This window comes from Choloepus didactylus, chromosome 10, assembly GCF_015220235.1.
Source record: "Choloepus didactylus isolate mChoDid1 chromosome 10, mChoDid1.pri, whole genome shotgun sequence".
NCBI lineage: Eukaryota > Metazoa > Chordata > Mammalia > Pilosa > Megalonychidae > Choloepus > Choloepus didactylus.
The window spans coordinates 96,186,906-96,209,173 of record NC_051316.1 but is presented as its reverse complement, the minus strand read 5'-3'; the positions used below and the strand labels follow the sequence as shown (position 1 = coordinate 96,209,173).

The following is a 22,268-nucleotide window of genomic DNA, read 5'->3' as shown; positions in this document are numbered from 1 at the left end:
AGCTTTTCTCCTTCTTCTTTTTCTTTAATTTTTATTTTCTAATGGCCTAATGGATGTAGCTCTGCCCACAGAAGGGTAAGTGAATGCTACAACAAAGATGAACAAATTAGAGTGGTGAGCAGAACTGATGTTTGGTGTCAAGAGATTTCCTTTGCTACTCCCTTACTATGACATTGGAAAAGTCACCAGGAGACCTTGACATCAGTTTCTCTCCCGGAAATCTGCCACATCACTCTGTGAGGCTTTGGGATAAACTACCTAGGAAGTTACCTAGGTAGGGAAGCATTCAGGCCTGCAGCACTGGAAACAAGTGCTTGCCTTCTCTAAGACTATTGGGGCTAATTCCATTGTGTAATCCATCTCTTTATTTCAGTCACTTGCACAAGTCAAGCATCCCTGGTCTTTCATTATTGACCTAACCTTCATCCCCCCAGAGCTCTATGTATTCCTGAACCCTCCCACACATCTACCTATCCTTCCTCTGAACCTTTCACTCTGACCTCTGGAACTCCTGCACTCATCAGCAAACTCCAATAAATCCTCAGCTTCATTTTATAATACTCCTCCACCACTTTGCCTAAATTGAAATCTGCCAGTCGTTGAAGATACCGCTTCTGGGTCCTCTCAAAAAACAACTGTTTTGCTATTTAAAAAACAAACCAAAACAAAAAAAAAACACACACAAAAAACAAATTCTTAACGCCAGGAGGTGGCAGAAGAATTCTGTCTTTGTTAAGACTTCCATACTATTATTTCTCCCTCTCTTGCAAAAATCCCTGTTCCTCTGAGGCCCAATCCAATCAACTTTACCTCCCTCCTTTTTGATTTCTGTCATATACCAACCTCTGGTCATTCCCCCTCCACTCACTAAAGACTTAAGCTCCTGCCTTACAGTCCTCCTTCCTACCCCAACTCCTGTTATCATTCTTAGTAATTTAACCTGAAGGAATAATCCACCCAACACTCAAGTCTCTCAATCCCTAGACCACGTCATCTCCTAAGTCTTATCCTCTACCTCAATCACTTATTACTGTGGGTACGCCATGGATTTGTACCAACCCCACAATCTCAAATTAGAATATCCATTCACTGAATATATTCTAATATACTTTTAGCTCATTTGTTCAAGTAGACCCTCAAATTCTTCAGCCTCCAGTCCACTAGCCCACCACCATTTTATTATCTGTCAGTCACCCTTACTCCCTACTCCACTTCCCAGATTCCATGGACCACCATTATAATCATTCCTTTGCAAGTACCCTTTTAACACTCCCTCCCTCCACTTGACTCAACTGGGAGAACCTAGCCTTTGTTAAAACCAACCTCTGGGGGTTTGGCATTCTCTAGCTAAATACTATTGGAGAAAAATCAGGTAACTGCATAGATTGATTTTACTTTCAATTCAAATTGACAAACTTCAAATGGTACTCGACACTATACAGCAAGACTATTACATCTCCTCATCCAATCCCTCTGCATCCCCACCCAAGATGACTACTGCATACTTTTGCCTTTCTTCTCAGACTTCTCATAGCCCCACGAGCCCACCTTGACCTCTGGTTCCCATCCCTTGCTCACATACTGCCAACTGTTGAGAAAATATTCTTACTCTTTAATGAGAAAAATAACTTCCTATCATCAAATCCACTAACTTACTTAAGATTTCCTTTGCAGTTCCCTCTTCCTCTACTCAGTTTCTAATTGTTAAATGTTCCTCAGGGCTCTAGATTGGGCCCTCTGTTGTCTGTCTGTGTCTCTCTCATCGGTCCCAAAGCTTTAATACAATCTATATCCTGATGACATTAAATCTTATCTTCACCTCAAACTCCTCCCTGGAATTAGAAATTCATACATCAAATTGTCTTTGCAATGTGTTCACTATGTAATATGTGGAAAGTGCTACAGACAAGGTAAACAAACTCAAATCTGAACTTTTGATTAGCCCTCACTCCCTCTCACCCCAAATTACAACACCCTTCCTCATTTTGGTAGTGCTATCACCAGCTGTTTAAGACAATAATCTTGATTCTTCTTTTTCCTGCATCTACTCCATTAGTAAGTTCTAATGGGTCTTACATCAAAAATATAATTCACTGAAGAAAGAATCGTCTTTTCAACAAACAATGCTGGGACAAATGGATAGCCACATGCAGAAGAATGAATTTGGACCCCTACATCACACCATATAAAAAAATTAACTCAAAACGGATCAAAGACCTAAATGTAAGAACTAAAACCACGTAACCCTTAGAAGGAAATATAGGCATAAATCTTTAAGACCTTGGATTACGCAACAGTCTCTGTTATATGACACTAAAAGCACAAGCTACAAAAAAAAATTAGATAAATTGGACTTCATCAAAATTAAAAACTTTTGTGCTCCAAAGGACATAATCAGGTAAGTGAAAAGAAAAACCCCAGAATGGGAGAAAACATTTGCAAATCATATATCTTATAAAGGCTTAGTACCCAGGATATATAATGAACTCTTTCTTACATATCAACAACAAGACAAACAACCCAATTAAAAAATGGGCAAAGGATCTGAACAGACATTTCTCCACAGAAGATATACAAATGACCAATACACACATGAAAAGATGTTCAACATCATAAGTCATTAGGAAACTGCAAATCAAAACTACAATGAGATACCACTTTGCACCCACTAGGATGGCTATAATTTTTTTAAAACTGAAAATAACAAATGTATCCGAAGATATGGAAAAACTGGAACTGTACACATTACTGGTGGAAATTAAAAATGATGTAGCTGCTGTGGAAAACAGTTTGGCAGCTCCTCCAAAAGTTAAACAGAGAATTACCATATGACTCAGCAATTCCACTAGTAGGTATATATCCAAGAGAAACGAAAATATGTCACCACTCAAAAACTTGTACACAAATGATCATAGCAGCATTGTTCGTAATAGTCAAAAAGCATAAACCATCCAAATGTCCATCAACTAAAGAATGGATAAAGAAAATCCATACAACAGAACATTCTTCAGTCATAAAAAAGGAATGAAGTACTAATACATGCTACAACATGGATAAGCTTGAAAACATTATGCTTAAAGAAAGAAGCCAGACATAAAAAGTCACATATTGTATGAGTTTTTTATATGAAATAGTCACATTAGGGAAATCCATAGAGACAGACAGTAGACTGGTTGCCAAGGGATGGGATAAGAAAGGAATTGGAGTGGTGGAAATATTCTGGAATTAAACAGTGATGATAGCTGCATGACATTGTGAATATATTAAAAACCACATTATATACTTTAAAACAGAAAAAAAGGGTGAATTTTATGTTATTTGAACTTTATTTCAATAAAAAATCATTAAATATATTTCAAACCCATCCCATTCTCTCCATCTCTGCTGTCACCACAACAAAAACACCAGGTCTTACCTGCACTATTCTAACAGATTCCAAACTGACCTTTGTACTCTTGACTACTCCAATTTGTTCTCCACACAGGAGATAATTTTTTTTTTAAACGGAAGTCTGATCACATACACCCCTGCTGAAATTCCTTCAATGAATGGTTTCCATCACACTTTTAATGAAGTTCAAATTCCTTGCAATATTCAATAAAGCACTGTATGATCTAGCCCCTATCTACCCTTCTAACATCATCTATTACCACTCCCTTGCCTTCTTGTCAGTCTTTAGCCACCCTGGCCCTCTAAAAGTGCCCTGAATGAATGTGTTTTGTGTATGCACCTTACTTGCACCTTCCACTTTCAAAGCCTTACCAGATGCTATTCACTGTATCTAAAAGGTTCTTTCTCTTGGTCCTAGCATAACTTACTCCTTATCCTCTAATGTGTGACTCTGGGCAGATTACTTAATCTCTCCTTGCTTCTATTTCCTCATATGTAAAATACTGACCATAGGATCTACCTATCCTAGGACTCCTGTGAGACTGTTGTTGTTATTCAGAGTACAGATCATATGATATCTCCTCAGAGAAATCTCCACTGATAATCCTGTATACTGAAGCCCTTCCCACAGTTATTCTCTCACATATATCCTGTTCATTTCCATTACAGCACTCATAATGTGATAGTATATATTTATGTACATCTTCAGTGTATGCCTTCCCCACTAGACTCTGAACTTCCATTAAGGCAGTGACAACATTTGTTTTGTTCACTGCCGTATAGACAACACCTAACATTGTGTCTGGCACACAGAAGACTCTAAAAAAAAAAAAATCTGTTGAATTACAGAATGAATATATGAATGACTTAAGTGCCTACCTGGACATATGGTAGGAACTCAAAAAATGTTAGTTTTCTATAGCCTGTTTCCCTGCATTTATGGGTCTGTGCCCTGGTCTACAGACGGCACAATCATGTGGTTCCATCTCTAACACACTATAATTCTATCATTCTACCATTCTCAAGTGAGAAAGAAGGTCAGAACTAGGGTAGGGAAATACAGAAAATCAGTTTAAAAAAAACATTTTCAGAGAAATTCCACGTCTCATAAAACCCAGCATTTAATAATGTATCAGTTGATATTCTTTTTTACTGTATCTCATCTCTACATTATAAAGCAAATACTGAAAAAGTAATTCTCCTACATAATGCTGTTTTCTCTCTCATGCAAACGCATGGGTGTGTGTGCACAAACCCATGCGCATTTTTCAGCTTGGAAATAATAATTCCAATGACTACCAAAGACTTTTCCAAACAACAAGTGTTTTGACCTTGCTAGGCAGGCAGAAGTTAAAATTAAAACAGTGGCAATCTTTCTGGAGTCTGTTTATTGTTCACTTTTTCAGACCATTCTTATTGCCTGTCAATAAGAAGTCACTTGTCACTGCTCTCCCTTTGTATTTCTATTAATTCCTCCTCTTTTTTTCTGAAGAACTCGAGCTAAGGGGCTATAGGGATTACAGTGTCTCAAGACACAAAAATTTAAGAAATGACAAATGGGAATGTACTTCATAAACTGTAAAACACAAACTGTATTTTAGAAATGTAGAGCAGTATGCTTGAAAGAGTCTAAGTTTTGAAATCAGATCCATTTTGACCACATAAGCCTATTATATGGTCACATGGGACCAAAGATGGATGCCCTAATAATTATACTCATTATTATAACAAAAGTTAGAATTTATTCAGAGCTAATTATAAACAAACCCTGCTAAATGTTTAACTAATCTCACAACAACTCTAACAGGTAGAATTCTATCATTATCCTCCCATTATAGATGAGAAAACTAAGGTTTATATAGTTATGTTAACTGCTCAAGGTCCCTAACCAAGGAGGAAAAGCCAGAACTCACCCCATGTCTGTCCGACACCAAAACCCCTACTTTAAACATTAATGCCTTCTTTCTCTAGTTATTCCAACTGTAATCAATGTAATTCTAAATGTAATCAATTCCTATTCTCCAATGCTTGCAAATCATCTCCTTCTCCCTCTTCTTTTCCTCACACACACAATAAAAGCTAAAGAAGTCTCCCATATAAAAAACTAGCTCTGAAAGCTGCTCTAGGAGAACTGTTAGAGGATTTAGACTCCAGGGAACTGTGCCAATGTCAGCTGACTGCAAGGCAATCACCACTGTTTAGGAAATGGGAGCAGAAAGTTACATAATACTTCCTACGAATCCCTTTATGCTCTCTATTTCATTGTGAAACAGAAAGTATAGTGAAAACTATGAGAATAAATATGGCAGACACTTATTACATGAATGAAGCACTTTATCTTTTTAATCTTCTAATTCCATCCTGATGATGAAAAAAATGTCTTGCATAAACCCTGAAATTATATCTTTTTTAATAAGAAGCTGCTTCCGAAAAAATCTCAAAATAGTGGCAGTTGGTTCTATCTAATCGTCCCTGTGTTGGAATACTTGGTAGGAATCATCTAAAACATGAAACAATTCATCAACATAATAGAAAGTAATTAACTTGTTAAAAAAAATAAGGTGACCCAAGGATTAAAAGTATTCATCACACATCAGGGCAAGCAATATTCCGAAGACCTAACATCTCACTATTAAAAAATAACTAGCAAAAAACAAAGATCCTATCATACCGTTTTACTGCATGGCAATTTATGTATTCCACGATATCAGACTGGGAATAACTAGAGCACTAAGAAGGGGAAAATATAAAGATACAGGACAACTGGTCTAACTTCATCTTTCTCAGTTATTCACGCATTCAACAAACATCCACTGAAAGGCTGTGCTGGCTGGGCCTTAAAGGCTAAGTCAAGTGAGACACAAAGCAGACCCTCACCAAATTCTAGGTCTGCTGAAGGGCATCAACCAGCTACCAGACAATAATAGTAAAATGTGATAAAAAGGCTTTGATGAGAGCCTAGAAATAATCCACACTAAAAGGGCTTGGCAAAGGCCTCCTAGATACAACAATTTACCCTTCCATCCAATAGAAACTTTAATGACCCAAGGAATAGATTCTTATTGTATTTAAATACTTACTATATCAATATACAAAAAGATGAGGTAAGGGCTCCCTCTGAGACATGGTATTATGAGTGATTTTAATTTACTGCTTTATGTTTTTCTCATTTTCTATAATGAACATGTATTTCTTTTATAATTGGAAACAAAACAGTAAATATTATAATTACAAACAAAAAAGAAGTTAGAACAAGAGTACCCCTGAGGGCGTAAGAATTTTAGGTAAAAGAAAGGATCAATTTTGAAAATGAAGCCTATGTTATGGCATACAGCAAACATCTAAGAACATACTATTTGCCAGGTGCTATGACAGGCTGTTGGAAAAATAAGTTGAAAATATAACTCAGACACTTCCTATGGCAGGTTAAGTAACTTTAATTAGAGGAAAATAAAAAGAATAATAAGTCCACAATGAGCTGATGAATTTGGAATTGAGCAACACTCTCCAGAGTAGCCCCTAAATCAGGGAATGCTCCCAATACAGGTTTTGGAACAAAAAGAAAAGGAAAACTATTTCCTGGAGCAAAAGTATTCCTTATAGCACAAAAAACGTACTTCATGAAGCAACTGGACTCCACAGTTCTTATCACATGACTTTTCCATGACTTGATGGCTCTGCAAATGCAGCCAGACTCTCAAACTTAACATATTCAAGTCCAAGTTTCTTCTTCAACAGCCTGTCGCATTCTGTATTCAAACTCAAGTAAGGCTTTTATCATTTACTCGTCACATAAGCTAGGAACCTTAACTCCTCTTTCTGCCTCACCCTCTACATCTTTGGATTTACATCTGAAATGTTTCTCAAATCTTTCTTCTTCCCCTCCTCACTATCACTGGCCTAGTTAAGGTTTCATCACCTCTCAGACTACTGCAGCAGTCTCCCAACTGTATCTCCTCGTCTCTAAAATCCCTCCTCTCTTCAAACCTCTCTCTCCTTTTAGCCACCAATGTGAATTTTCTCAATTCACTGACCATGCCAGTCACCTGCTCAGAAACTAGCATACCAACTCCTTGGCATGGTATTTAATACCTTTCATGATTTGTATCAACTATATGATCATGTATTGAGTATACTGAACACTGGTTAAGAGCACAGACTTGGGGTCTGAATCCTGGCTCTGCTGCTTCCTTAGCTTCTAGACCTTATCCTTAAAGCAAGTAACTTTACCTCTCAGAAACTCACTCCATTTCCTCACCTGGAAAAGGAAATAAGATGTATATAAAATTCCTAGCACAAAGTCACTGATCAAGAAATGTAGCTCTTACTTAATCCTTCAACTCAAATGTAACCTCTTCCAAGAAGGTAGAGGTGCAAATTAATTCCCTCCTCTCTTCAACCCTACCAATTAGATTTACAGACTTATGGTTTCACTTTTTTCTGTACCTACTCTCACGACCCTTTTCCCCACCTTCCCATTCAACTGTGAAACTTAAAGGGAAAAGCTGTGCCTCACCCATTTTATATTCTCCTATGGCCTAAAACATAACAGGGTTTGGTGTTAGCTTGCCGAACTGAAAGGATTATCATTCAAAATGAACCCAACCAGAGCTATCGCTTCTTTCCTACCTCGACTAAACTAGCTACACCTCTTCTCCTCAGGCTCTGTTCTTCAGGATCACTCTTGATTCTGAGAAATACCCCCAGCATCCAACATAAGGCCTGACAAACAGTAGTTACGTACACGTACCAATGGAATGAATGATTAGTATTCTTCTTAAAATACATGATTTTAAATATGTGCATTACATTATAGCAAGTGGAGTACCATCAACCTATTGCTGGGTCTGGAAGTTGTTTCCAGTCTTTCACTATTATAAATAATAGTTTAAAAACATCCTTTTATACAAATGTTTGCACACATATTCCTTGGCACAGATTACTGGGTCAAAGGGTATGAATGTTTTGTGGCTGTGATATATACTGGAAAAGCTTAATTTTTTGGAAGTGTCTTTAACTCATGAAATATCAATGTTATGAACCATAGGTCATCCAACTAATAATTAGTTCATAAAATGTAAAAACTTGAAAATTTTAAATATAACAACTTCTAATATATAGAATGTGAACAGGAACAGAATCGAAACATAAAGAACTTGTACATGGTGATGAATTAAAATATTACATCTACTAAGAAATTTTTTCCTTTCTGGTCCTATTAATTAAATTAATGTATAATTTGTAACCGATCATAAAATTAATTTTAAAACTATATGTGATAGTTTCCAAAATAGGGGAAGCAGGAATAGCAACAGATGGTTTTCACTTCAAAATAACTTTGAATTAAGAAACATCCATATGAAGTGAGTTAGCTGATAGACTGATTTTTCTGAATTAAGTCTTATTCAGAGGGTTCAGTTAGCAGTACCACTCAACATCAAGGTTTGTCAGTAATAAATTGAACATCAGATCTCAAAGTTGTTGCTAAGTGTTCAATTTCTCTGTCAAGGGAAAAAAACAGAGAAAGGATAAACAGCTTGGCTTCTGCAATTAAAGAGACAAAAAGCAGGCAACATTATTCCATTAGTTACAACTGCACAAGCAGATCATTATGTGTAATTTCAATGCAGGAATAAATATATCAGTGTATCCAGACAATGTAATAATGCAAATTGATTAAAGGGTTATTTGTAGCCTTCAAAAGTTAAAACTCTCTTAAAAAAGGAATGGCTGCAGTTCCATTCCACTAGTACCTTCCTCCCCACCTCCTTCAACAAGGACCAAAGAATGCTATATATTCAGCCAACAGCCTATTCTTTAATAACATGGTATCTAGGCTTGGTACAGGGGTCTCAAATTACCACTACTCTGATCATGATTAATGGACTTCATTTGATCAGAAGTAATGCTTTCAAACAAAATCTGGTCTAAATCTGGTCTAAGCCAGGTTTAATTGGCTATGAGAAATAAAGTGGGGCTACTGAAAAAAAAACAGAATTGTAGCATTTTGCTTTCAGTAAAATGCTGGCTTTACAGGTTCAGAGAGAAAATTCACTTTTTACATTCAAAATGGTAAATAAATTTTGTATTAAATTCTATGGCAAATCTATTCAGAGCAGTGGGCTTGGCTTCGTAGTGCTACCTTAACCCTCAATAAATCCAGAATGCTAAAGGCTATGAAATCAACATTTCTCTGATCTGCCACCTGTAGTATAGTTAATTTGTCAAAAAACATTTCTACAGTTTGTTACTCGACACTGTATTTTTGACAAGTTATGTTTAAAATAAAATTGACAAAAATCTCATTAATTTCCTCCAAATCACCAACCTTGGTTCCATTAAGCCTTTATTATTAAGAACACCAACTGTCACTCCTTCTTACAAGGTCAAGTTCTGATCTGGGTACTTCCAGAATACTTGCTTTATTAAAAGGAACTAGCAAATCAGTACAGTTTGGGGGTAAAAAGGGTGTCATGGACTCAGACACACGTGGGTTAATTTCCTAGCAATGCCACCAACTATGTGTCCTTGGACAATTTATTTAACCTCCCTGAGCCACTATTTCCTCATCTATAAAACGTGGATTATAAAAGCATCTCCTCGCAGAATTGAGAGGATTCAATAAGACTGCATAAAGCACTTATCACTGTGCCTAGACCACTGTAAATGCTCAAGAAATGTTGGTTGTTTATTATGTTTGTCTTTTCTATTTTTACTAAAGTTCCACTCAGAGACTTTTTAAAAAAAGAGATCTCTTGCCATCTAGACTTTTAAAATGTCATTTCAACAAATGGTTGGCATACAGTTTCTCCTGAACCCTCCACTGATGAGATCCCTACCACCGTCTGAAGCAGAATCTTTGTTTTGCTTCATTCTTTTGGCAGACAGTTCCACTAGTTTCCTTCCATTGAGGTACAATCTCCTCAAGATTTTACATACTGATCTTAATTTTAGCCCTCAGGAAGTCTAAACAAATCCACCTCCACTTCCACAGACACCCCTTGATAGATAGAAGAACCTCTGACTATAATCCTTTTAAGAATTTAACACAGCACAGAAAATATTTCCATTAGGATTTGCTTAGGCTAGTGATTTTAATGTCTTTCTATAACATCTATGTCAAATGTAAATTCATCGTTCTGGACCCAAACAGGAAAGAGGGATGTTGGTCTCAGGAAATGTTTTTTTGTTACAAAATGAATCCTCCATATTTTGATGCTCTGACTGAGTTTTCTTCCCCTTTTGAAAAAAAAAAAATTGTCTATAGAGTTATTCTATTGGTTTAAGCAATCTGATTTATCAATTTAAGTTTGAGTCACAGCCTCAAATAATCCTTTTGTTTCAAGATATCAACTGAAAAATCAGCAATTATTCATATCCAAATATAGGTAAGAATTTTGACAAAACATAGGGAGTATGAAGAAAAAAATAAAAGCCTACCCACACTGAGTCAGGAACAATGATCACCTTCTCAAAATCTTAAATTCAGAAAATGGTTCCTGAAGACCATCAATATCATCACAATGGATTTTATTTGCTTGGTCCCTCTTTACAGAGTCAAAAGAATTGGTCTGGGCCCTGGCCCTGCCAGTCTTTAAGCTGTGCAATCTTGGTAAGTCCATCACCTCCCTGAAAGTCAATTTCTTCAGTCATAAAATAGAGATGAGGCCATCTATCTCAAAAGAATGACAGTGAGTATAAAGTAAAAATAAAGCATATTAAAATGCCCTATGAACTATAAAATGTCATACAAATGTCAATTATTCCTTATTATTGTTACTTAAACTGCTTAAGCTGTTGCTCAGACTGGGCAGATTTTTGGACAAAATGTGCCATCAAACAAATACGTAGTTGAGAAGCGAAGGCAATTGGAAAAGGTCTCCAACTCAATCATTAAGAGAGACAAGCCATAACATTCTTTTCTCATGCAGCCTCAGGCTGCTATAAGAAGTACCAGAATCTCACACAGGTGCAATTCAGCTATCTTAAAGCAGAAGTGCCCGTTCTGAAATTTTATAGTCATTGTGGGATTCTTTAAATCATTAATGTTATATAGTGCTTTGCATTTAATTATACAAACAATGACTTTTATAATGATGATAATATCAAGGAAAGGTAATTTGCATGAACTAAATTCCGTCACCTAATGTAAGTTTAGGGACCTCTTCATTATTAAATCATTTATATAATAAAATCAATATGCTTTAAAAGTAAGAATAGTTTTTTTAAAACCATAAAGAAGAGTTACATGCTTTAAACTCTACCAATTAGTATAATATAATGAGTCTTTTTAAGATTTAATATCAACTTTTAAAATTAAAACTCAATGGAAAATGTATACTTGGCTCCATTACTAGATGATGTATCTCTATAAAAGGTTACAGTACAGCCATTAACACACTCCTAAATTATGTGGAAATTTTGGTACAACCTGTAACTACCTCAAGGACAATTTAATTCCAGAGATAGTAAAGTATTTTGGGAATGTAAAATTGTATAAATATTGAAGAAAATAATGCAGGTGCATATATCACATTCATTTATTGGAAGTGTTTCAGTTCACTGAATATTACAAAATTTTTAAATGCCCGATATGCACCTTTAAAATGATATTCTGTGTCCTTAATTCTGAATAGATAAAAAAAAGACCCACAAATTTCTACAAAGTAGTAGGCTTGTGATTAAATATTTTATCACTTTAAGAGTCAATGTTCCTTAATGATATAATTCAAAAATTTACTGAATCGTTATTTAGTAAGTCATAAAAACCTCTTAAAATTAATCTTTCATGCACATCCAGCTTATCCGAAGTTAGAATTTAATTAGATGGCCTTGGCACAAATGGGCTTACTACTCTATTTGCTTAATCAGTGTATGTCTCTTCAGTAATTATAATTAATTCAAGTCCCTGATGCACCTCCTAGCAAACAATGTAAAAACATCAGACAAAATGGAAATATATAGTTTTACATTTCTCCAATTATGACATTCTCTTTCATTCTCAAAATGCACATGTGAAATAACTGCGATAGGTGTTATTCTGTATAGGAAAACGCCACACAAAGAAACTACACCTCTGGTGACAGAGAAATACGCTCAACTGCAGTAGGAAAAAAAAAAATATATATATATATATATATTTATAAAACCACAAAGAGTCAATTAAGAAAGTTCACATTTAACAATTCACATATGCATTTTGAAATATAAACAGCAGCAAAGAAAAGGAGCTAAATTATTATTTATCTAGAATAACATTTCTGGTTAGGAAGAATCATTCCTAATTATATACAAAATTTATGATTGAGAAGTAGCCCAAAAAAGTCTAACATCAGGCCTTCATCCCACATCTCCCCCCAAAAATCAAAGGAAAGTAGCAAATAGCAGAAAACTTTATTTACTGAGGGGGCAGCAGGAGCTACTGGATAACAAAAACTGTCAGCATCAAGTACTTTAAAAAATCTAAAGCCATAGATAAATGTGGCAAAATGTCAAAATGGGTGGATCTGGAAGATAAAGGTATGTTGAAGTTCTCGGTATGGGATTTGTATTATTTCTGAAACTGTTCTATAAGTTTGAAAGTATTTAAAAATGAAAGTTAAAATATATATACTGGGTTATGGATACTACACATAATAAAATATTATTTTTAATATTAAATAACAATAAAAAGTTCTCTGCTTGTTTTAATGCTATTTAAGATAATCAGCAGAGCAATACAAACTAAAGCTAGCCAGCCACAGAACTGACAGGATTTAAACAGTCCTTGTGGGAGGTGAGGACAGGCACAGAGAGCACAACCACAGCTCATAACATCTCGACACATCCTGCACACAGTCTTTTGTGTGACTTCCCACCTCCAGTCTTTCTGCAACCCGCAGGTCACAACTTCTGATTGCCATTTTTAGGAGTTCAATTACTAGGGTGGGATCACTTTTTATACATTATCTCATTTCATATGCCCAAGAGCTTCATTCAGGATTGTTCACTCCCTTTTGAGATGAGGAATGAGCGATTCACTAAGGAGGCCGCTCCAAATCTCTCAGGGTTGCAGTCAGGATTCTAACCCAGGTCTGTTCAACTCAAACTCCACCCCTCAGTGAATCCTGATCCTGAAGAACTTTTACATAGGCCTGAATATCTAGGAAAGGTTGCAAAAGTTACTGGCTCAAAGAATACATCCATCCTCCCTAGCCCTGAGTGTTCAGAGTACCATAGTTGTCCTGGGAGCTGGCTGCATCTCTGGGTCCTCTGACCCCCTGTTTTTAAAGCAGGGGTTTGGGGCCTGCTGAGCTCTATAGGTAGGTCAGTGTTTGAAGTCTACTAGTGGAGGATGTTGAGATGGAAAGCTTATTCCCACAACATCTAACTGATGTGCAGAAGTGGGGACTTTTAGAGTTGGTGTCTGAATGTGCTGAGTGCCAGATCAGGGGAAGCTTTCGTACCACGCCCCTCACCCCAGAGCAGGACTGGTCCACGTGGCCCTCGGGAGCTGTCAGCCACAACTGCAGGGTTTACAGGATGCATTCCACAATCGAGTAGCACATATTTTGTCTACAGTTCTTGAGGATCGAAAGTTATCAGAAATATTTAAAAATATTTAAATTGTGAACCTATCAACAAATATTTATAAAAACTGATACGTAGACCTGTACTAATCTCTACACATTAGTAATACAGACTGTAAGCCTTCATTAAAGAAACCTCCATAAGGTGCGTCCCCCACGTGGCACAGTTTAAAGTGCAAGTCCTCATGTGGGGACTGCCACATGTCTGTCCATCACAGTGAACCAAATAACTGGCCCAGGTGCCACTGTGGTCATGTGCTACAGGCTTAACAAAAGAGATCATATTTCAATTTTTTTTATGTGGACAACAATGTAGAAGCTAAAATTGACATATTTTTATGCGAAGTTTTTCTATTCTTTGATTTTTAATAAACTTTGGAAACCAAAAAAAAAAAAAAAAAAAAGTTACTGGTTCATGCTGCTGCCACTATTCCAGAACTGGGGGGTCCAATGGTTGGAAGCACCCCTCTGACTGAGCCTCCTCTCCTGTAGCCTCACGTCTCAGGCTGCACTTGCAGCTCTGCAGAGATCACTACTATTAAGAGAGGCTGGCTGGAGTCACCTTCAGGAGTACCTTTTGTGTAGAGGTAAAGAGCAGAAATGGTTTCAGATTTCCTTGCTTCTGGGCACACAGAAGGGGCTTAATAAATCCTCACTGACTATGTTTCATCAGAGGTAAAAACACAAAGGACCATTAGCTCCTTGAAGAGCAGGTAGAATCCTCTGGTGCAGTTTAAAAAAAAAAAAAAAAAAGCAGTGGTCAAGTACACTTATAGGCCCCAGAGAATCCTTACCCTTGAGTTAAGAGTCCCATCTGTAGTCATGAGGTATATATCTGTTACCGAATCTGGCTACCCAGGTGGGAGGCCCCAAATGTGCTTTGATAATGGCAAAGTAGGAAAATAACTATGATTCAGTCTTGGAAAGATGGGCAAGCAGTTTATGATATCAACATGGCATCAAGCTCCAACTCAAGCTAAAGACCTGATGTGACAAAGGCCCATCTCAGGTTGCAATTCCCTGTGGAAATGGGCAGCATAAGACCTGCTCACTTGCAGAAACTGACATGTGACTAGAGTACCAGCATCCCCAGGGCTTCTTCTCAGCTCCCCAGGCATTATTTCCCTCATGTTCATCCTAAGCCTCAGTCAGTCTAATCTCCTCTGAGGTTCTAACTAAACCAGGCACAGGGAGAGTAGGGATTTTATCTTATTAAAATAGATATGGCTAATTTGTCTTTTCAAATTCATTTTAAATTAAATTGGATTTCCTAGGAAGGCTGCTAGGTCAGTTCCCCTGCTGCAAAGGCAGGACAAAGGTTAATTGTACACCCTTCACCAGCTCTTCTGCTCCCCTGGGTAGGCTCTGATGATAACCTGTCCCCAGAGGTGGGGAAGGCTTTGGTTTATTGGGCGATAATGTTGCCATTAGAGCCATTTACCATTATGCCAAGAAACATTTTGTTTTTGCTTTAAAAAAATAAATAAATAAATAACAAGATACAATAGCAATAACAAAATGAAATGTAATGAGGTCGCCAACGGATCTTCTAAAACACAAAACCCAATGAGTATGATCCAACCTACTTGCTTCCCTAAAGGCCCCACTGGATGCAAAAGTACATACCCTCCAGTAGCAAACTGTTTTCTGGTTCTACTGTAAAATTCCATTAACATTTTCACTTAATTTATCTCACTTAGACTGTCTATGTTCATGAAAATTTAACCCAGTAATTCCCCGTTATACAAAGCGTAACAAAGTATGAATATTTAAATACAATGTAAATAAAACACTTTATCAATTATATTTTTGTATTCTAAATTAGTGACTTCACTTAGCATGTCTGCCTTGCACAGCATCATACTATTTTTCAATTAAAGGTCCAGATGTTTCAAAGGCTCCAGTAGGCAACAGCAGTTATGAGAAATGCTTTATCTGCATTGTAATCATCACCACCACATAAGCTCCAGGCTGCATTAACATACTCTTGTTTTATTCCAGCCCCACCCCCCCACCCCCCTTCTAACAGAGCAGGTAATTATACAACACAGCAAAGAAACAACAATCCTGAGAGCTGGACAATTTCCTTACAAGCATCCATCTGAGCAATACATTTTCATAAACAATCTTAAAATTTTGAGGAAAATATTTCATTACATAGTCAAACTTACTTAGCAGTGACATTGACCATTCTGAATAGTTTTTAAAATAAAAATAGTGAATCACAGATATACCAATTGAGCTTCAAACACTATTAAAAATGCAAGATAAAAGTGGCCTGCATATGTACATGTTCATGTATACTGAAAATCAACCAGAAGTTCGTGTAAGAAACACTATCATATGTTACAATTTAAGCTGTTACTTCTCATTTTCAATGCCAGTGTCATCTCTTGAACAAGTCAATTCAATCTTCATTCTTATTATCCCAAAATGACAATTCACCTGAGCTGAGGCTAAGCAAGTATAGCAATTATCCCAGTTCCCCTTCAATAAAAAAAAAATACAAGAGCAAAAAAAATACAGTTCTGATAGCTGCAACAAAAACATAGTCAGTGAGGATTTATTATTTAGTTAATTGAATAACTGGAAAAATAGTTTCTCTTTGTTAAGAGAAACTAACAAAATTAACTGCAATTATAATTTTTAAATTGTTCTAAAAACATTTTTATATTTTGAAATATTTCAACATGATACGGCCTAAAGAAGATGCTATTCAAAAGATAAGTACCTTTACCAATATTAAAACCTCAAAGACATCAAACCTTGGGAGGTTACACTTCAGCATCTGAAAGCAGACAGTTTAAGTTCTTTTCTGAAGGAAACTTAGGTGGAACATTTTTTTTTTAATATTCATTTTATTGAGATATATTCACATACCACACAGTCATACAAAACAAATCGTACATTCGATTGTTCACAGTATCATTACATAGTTATACATTCATCACCAAAATCATTCCCCGACACCCTCATTACCACACACACACAAAAATAACCAGAATAATAATTAAAGTGAAAAAGAGCAACTAAAGTAAAAAACAACACTGGGTGCCCTTGTCTGTCTGTCTGTTTGTTTGTTTCCTTCCCTAGGTGGAACATTTTTAATACATCACCACGTCACTTTTTAATGTGCCCCAATCTATTAACCACATGGCAAACTAACAGGGATTTTAAAAATATGAGTTTTATGGCTTTGTGCTGGTGATTAATTAAATAAATAGCCACCATTTCACAAATCATCCCCCTAATTAGTCTAAAACAGACACTTTGCATTCACTGGTATTACTGCCATCTGAAGCTCACAGAAGGGCAGGAGTGGTGTGGTGTGGGGCTGCTCGGCCACATCTCTGCACTTGCGAGCCCACTACTGCGGGCTCTGTGGCTGGCATCCCACCCACCCTGCGGCCCAGAGGCAGAGGTAGTCTTCACAGGTGCTGCAGTCAGCTGGAATTTGACTCCAGCTGCTCAGAAAAGATGTTCTCCTTAATTATTCTCCCTCATCCTAAAAGAAACAATGGAACAACAAAGGAAATGAAAGTGGTTCTGAAAGTGCAACCTCCAGCTGCAAACATAAGAGGTTTCACCAACACAATCCATGGAGTGAATAAAAAAGTTGATTCAAGTAATCTGGTTTAGGAATAAATAGGGTGCTAGGTCAAACAGGCTTTCCTTAGAACACCTTAGCTCAAAACATGTTATAATTATCTTGAACTCATATATTAACCAATTACTTTCAAACTCTATTATTTAAAAGACTTCATTCAAAGATTGAGAAGATCAACTCTCCTTTAAACTGATAGGAATTCAACCTAACAAGTTTTAGCAGCATATTTTAAAAGATGATAATTCCTCTGAAAGCAAATTAAGTTTAGAGATAATTTTTACTGCCAGAGAAAAAATCAAATGGGAATATCTCAAGAATCCAATTTCCTTCAGGAAATATACTAAGTGGTTTCCCAATCCTAGTATTTAAACTTCATTAGGTATAAAGAAAGGAAGAAATAGAGGGAGAAGGGGTGGAAGGAAGGAAGGAAAGAAAAAAAGAAAGGAAGGGCAAAGAGAAAAGGGAAAGGAAGTAAGGGGAAGGAGAAATGGGGAAGATAGGGAGAGGGGAGATAAAAGGAAGAAAAAGGGGGAAATACTAAGTAGGGATAACACACCAAAATATGCCACAGATTATTCTGTAGAAAGGGCTGCCCTCATTTCCCTCTATGAGTATGGGAGAAGAAAATAGGGTATAGCATAAAAGATCTGGACCCTAAAGCAAGATGGACCTTGGAGGGTCTTGTGCCCTTAGCTAAATCACGTAATGTCATTTAGCCTTAATTTGCTCCCCTGTAAACCTGAATTTTAGCCTCTGCCCTCCATAATTGTAGGGAAGCTGAGATACTGCAAATAAAGAATCTAGTACATTCCCTGCACAGAGCCAGACACTGAATAAATGGTAGAAATGATGTTGATCGTAAGAAATTAAACCAGAGCATGAAACTAGGTTGAAGGTGGAGTGGGTCATTTATTTTCACTCTCCATAGTGCTTTTTTGACAGAACCAAAGTTACTGCAGCCACACTACAGATGCTGTGTTCCAAATATGAAAAGAAGGGACAAAAGCAAAAACTGTACATGAACACAGAACTGCCACATTACACTCATTGAATTGATGAAAACCCAAATCATCTGCAACTGAAAAAAAAAAAAAAAGTATAGTTTCTCTAACTTTCACCTTGACTGGGCACAGAGTTGATGGCTGGAGTACTTCTGAGATTGTTCGTGTGGAAGAAAATGGAAAGAAAATGAATGGATCCTGGATTTAACAGACCAGATCCTGGCTTCCCTACTTATTAGTTGTGTAACCTCAGGCAACTCTGTTTGCCTCTCTAAGCCTCAGTTTCCTCATCTCAAAATAGGCATAATAATATATGCTTTACAGAGAAGCTAAGAATGAATGAAATAGCATAGGAAACAGTCTATCATACAGCAGACATTCAAATGGCTTCATGTAAGTTAAATCACATGAAACTGCTGATATTCAATCATTTATGACTTAAAAAAATTAAAATTCCATATGGTTTTATCTAATATTACAGTGACTGAGACAATAAACAGCATGAGCTATAAAACAACTGAAAATTCCCCAAAACAGAACTAATTACACTCCTATCAAAACAGAAAGACAACCAAGAAATAAAAGGTGTTAAGACTGGCCCTTGATTCCAACAAAAATGGCTAATATTTGTTAAATATTTACTGTAACATACATTTCACATCCATAATACTTGCTTATGTAAACTCAAAACAACTCTATGATGTAGATTCAACTATTTTGCCCATTTTACAGATGAAATAGAAGCTTGGAGAAATTAAGTAACTTGTCCAAGGTCACAAAGCTGGTTAAGCCAGGGTGCCAACCTGGGGATGTCTGACTTCAGAGTCTGAGTTTTTACCTATCACTTAAAATTGCCTCCCCTTGCTGCAAAGCTGCTTGTTTTGCTCTTATTAAAACTGTATGAGAATAAGAAGCAAATAATCTACAAATCTATTTCTGGGTGTTCCAAAGGATGGACATGTCAGTGGGTATGCAAACGCCTGTAATGAGGATATTTCACACTAGTACCTGCAGTGAATGGGATGGTGCTGTATCCAAAAGTCCCACTGCAACCATGGCATTCTAGGGGACTACTTCTCCCATGTCATAGGGTAGTTAAAAAAAAAAAGAAGCCTTGAAGTTTCCAGGAAAAACCCTCAAGTTTTAATCAAACAGCTGCTGGGTTCCCATTATGTTATAGTTTAGCCTTTTCACTATAAGACAAAGGCAGCAAAGCTTTTTATTTGTTCATTTACCTATTTATGTTTTTGTCTCTTCCTTCCTGAATCTTTTGATGCAAACAGTGAACAAGTCATCACAGAGAGGGAAATGGTGCTGACAGAGGATGCTATGAATCAATTCTCTTTAAAAAGAGAATTCAAGGCAAGGAAATCCCTAACCGCTTTCAAAGACAGGATTCTAAAGCAATCACACTTGCATTTAAGGCATCTTGAGACTGCCTCTGCGGCACCAAAATCCACAAAAGATAAAGAAGATGTTTGTGCTAAGTTGGGAAAGAAGAAACATCAGCATTTCCACCTTCAGACAATTATTTCTGCTCTCCAGACAGCACCTGATAAAGCATTTGGAGTGTTGTCTTCTACGCAGTCACTGCTCTTCCAAAGCCTGTGCTCAGGGGTTTCCCTGGGGTTTCCTTTCCGACAATTGCAGCAGAAACTCTGAGAGGAACCCAAACAAGCTGCCTTAACCTTCCTGTAAACTGATATTTCCAAAGAGGATTAAGACAAACGTTTCAAATAAGCCAATTTCCTTTACTAAAACACTGAAGTGACAACAGTAGTACCAAGAGAAATATGCAAAGACAATGAATAAGACACACTTTTCTTGTCTTGGGCATGCAAAAAAAAAAACAGCAAAAGGTTAAAAATGGGCTATACAATTCTCCCTTATTTCTGACAGGATTCCCTACAATGAAGCCTAATGAAAAAGTCATACAAAGAAGATACTGAGTCATACCAAGAGGAGGAGGGGAAAAAGTATAAATGCTTCATATCATTTCATATATGCTGATGCTGCACATGATAAATTTTTGCATTCCTACTAATTAGAAATTTTCTACTCAGAAGAGTATGATTGCGTCACTTTTCTCAGTTACTTCCAAAATTCTGGGAATGCCAAAGTTACTTGTTTAACTGGTGAGAATGAAAATTCCTAGCTACCCCTGAGGTCCCTGTAGAAAGGAACAAGCTTCCCCTAAGATGTTCCTGGCAGCTCTCCTCAATCACAAGAAGTGGGCACTCCCTTTGACCCAAAGGGATGAGGATGTGTAAATTCCTGAACTAACTGAAAAGAAAACTAAAGAAAAAGCCAGAATAGAGAATATCCTTAAGAAACCTCACTTATTGAAAGCCAAGGGGACTCAAACTGTGAGAATGACTTATTGCACCTAAATTCTTTGGGTAAACAATATAGTTTACGGTGAATGCTTGCCTTCCTTTGGAACACTCTGAAATTTTGGTATATGCTAGGCAGAGGCTGCCCAGATAGACAGCCTCCAATAAAAATCTTAGACACTGCTGACACAACTTGTTGCTAGAGGAATTTAGCACATCCTGCATGATGCCACTGGGAGAGGACTCTTGGAAATGTGTGCCTGATTTCCTCCGGACTTTACCCTATGTACTTTTTCCCTTTGCTGTAATAAATCACAACCATAGGTGCAATTACATAGTGAGTCCTGTGAGTTCTCTTAGTGAATCATTGAAATTGGGGGTGGTCTTAGGAACCCCAACACAGACCTCATTAAACTTCAGCCAGCTTTTGTCACTGATCACACAAGTGCTGGGCACATAAAAAGAGTAGTCCTGGTGTCAGGGAATGAGGTTATATGTGAGTCCAAAACATGGCCTCCCACTCATCAAGGCACATCTTAGAACTGCCTGCTACCAGCAACAGAGACAAATGCCAAGCCCCCAATACAGCATTATTCCTCAAGGAGACCTGTGCCAGTTTGGATGTATTATGTCCCCCAAAACGCCATGTTCTTAGATGCAATCTTGTGGGGACAGACATATTAGTGTTGATTAGATTGGATTCTTTGAGTGTTTCCATGGAGATGTGACTCAATCAACTGTGAGTGAAACGTCTGACTGGATAATTTCCATGGAGGTGTTACCCCGTCCATTCAGGGTAGGTGTTAATTGCATCACTGGAGTCCTATAAAGGACTTCACAGACAGAAGGAGCAGAGCAACTGGGAAAGCAACTGAGAGTGAAATTTGAAGAAGAGCTGCAGCAGCCTAGAGAGGAACATCCTGGGAGAAAGCCATTTTGAAACCAGAACTCTGGAGCAGACGCCAGCCACGTGCCTTCCCAGCTAACAGAGGTTTTCTGAACACCATTTGCCATCCTCCAGTGAAGGTACCTGATTGTTGATGCCTACCTTGGACATTTATGGCCTTATGACTGTAATTGTGTAACCAAATAAATGCACTTTATAAAAGCCAATCTATTTCTGGTGTTTTGCAAAACTGCAGCATTAGCAAACCAGAACAGAGACCAACCAGCCATTTGGTAGCAAGCTGACCGACTGCCTTGAACTCCTTCTACTTCTAAAGAGATGGTAATTCCCTTAGGCAGAGATCAACAGATATTCCAGTGTGGGTTTGCCTTTCCTGTCAGTAGTACATCAGTAGGCATCACTATCTCACAGTGTTTGAGCCACCAAAATGGCAGTCCACATAATATCACACTGGACCAAGGA

At 37.2% G+C, this 22,268-nt stretch overlaps 1 protein-coding gene across 7 annotated transcripts in view; it reads right to left on the bottom strand.

Annotated features, from left to right (window-relative positions):
* MAPKAP1 (MAPK associated protein 1) overlaps positions 1-22,268 on the bottom strand; it is a 346,539-nt gene that overhangs the window by 208,129 nt on the left and 116,142 nt on the right. The gene's annotated exons all lie outside the window — the stretch shown is intronic.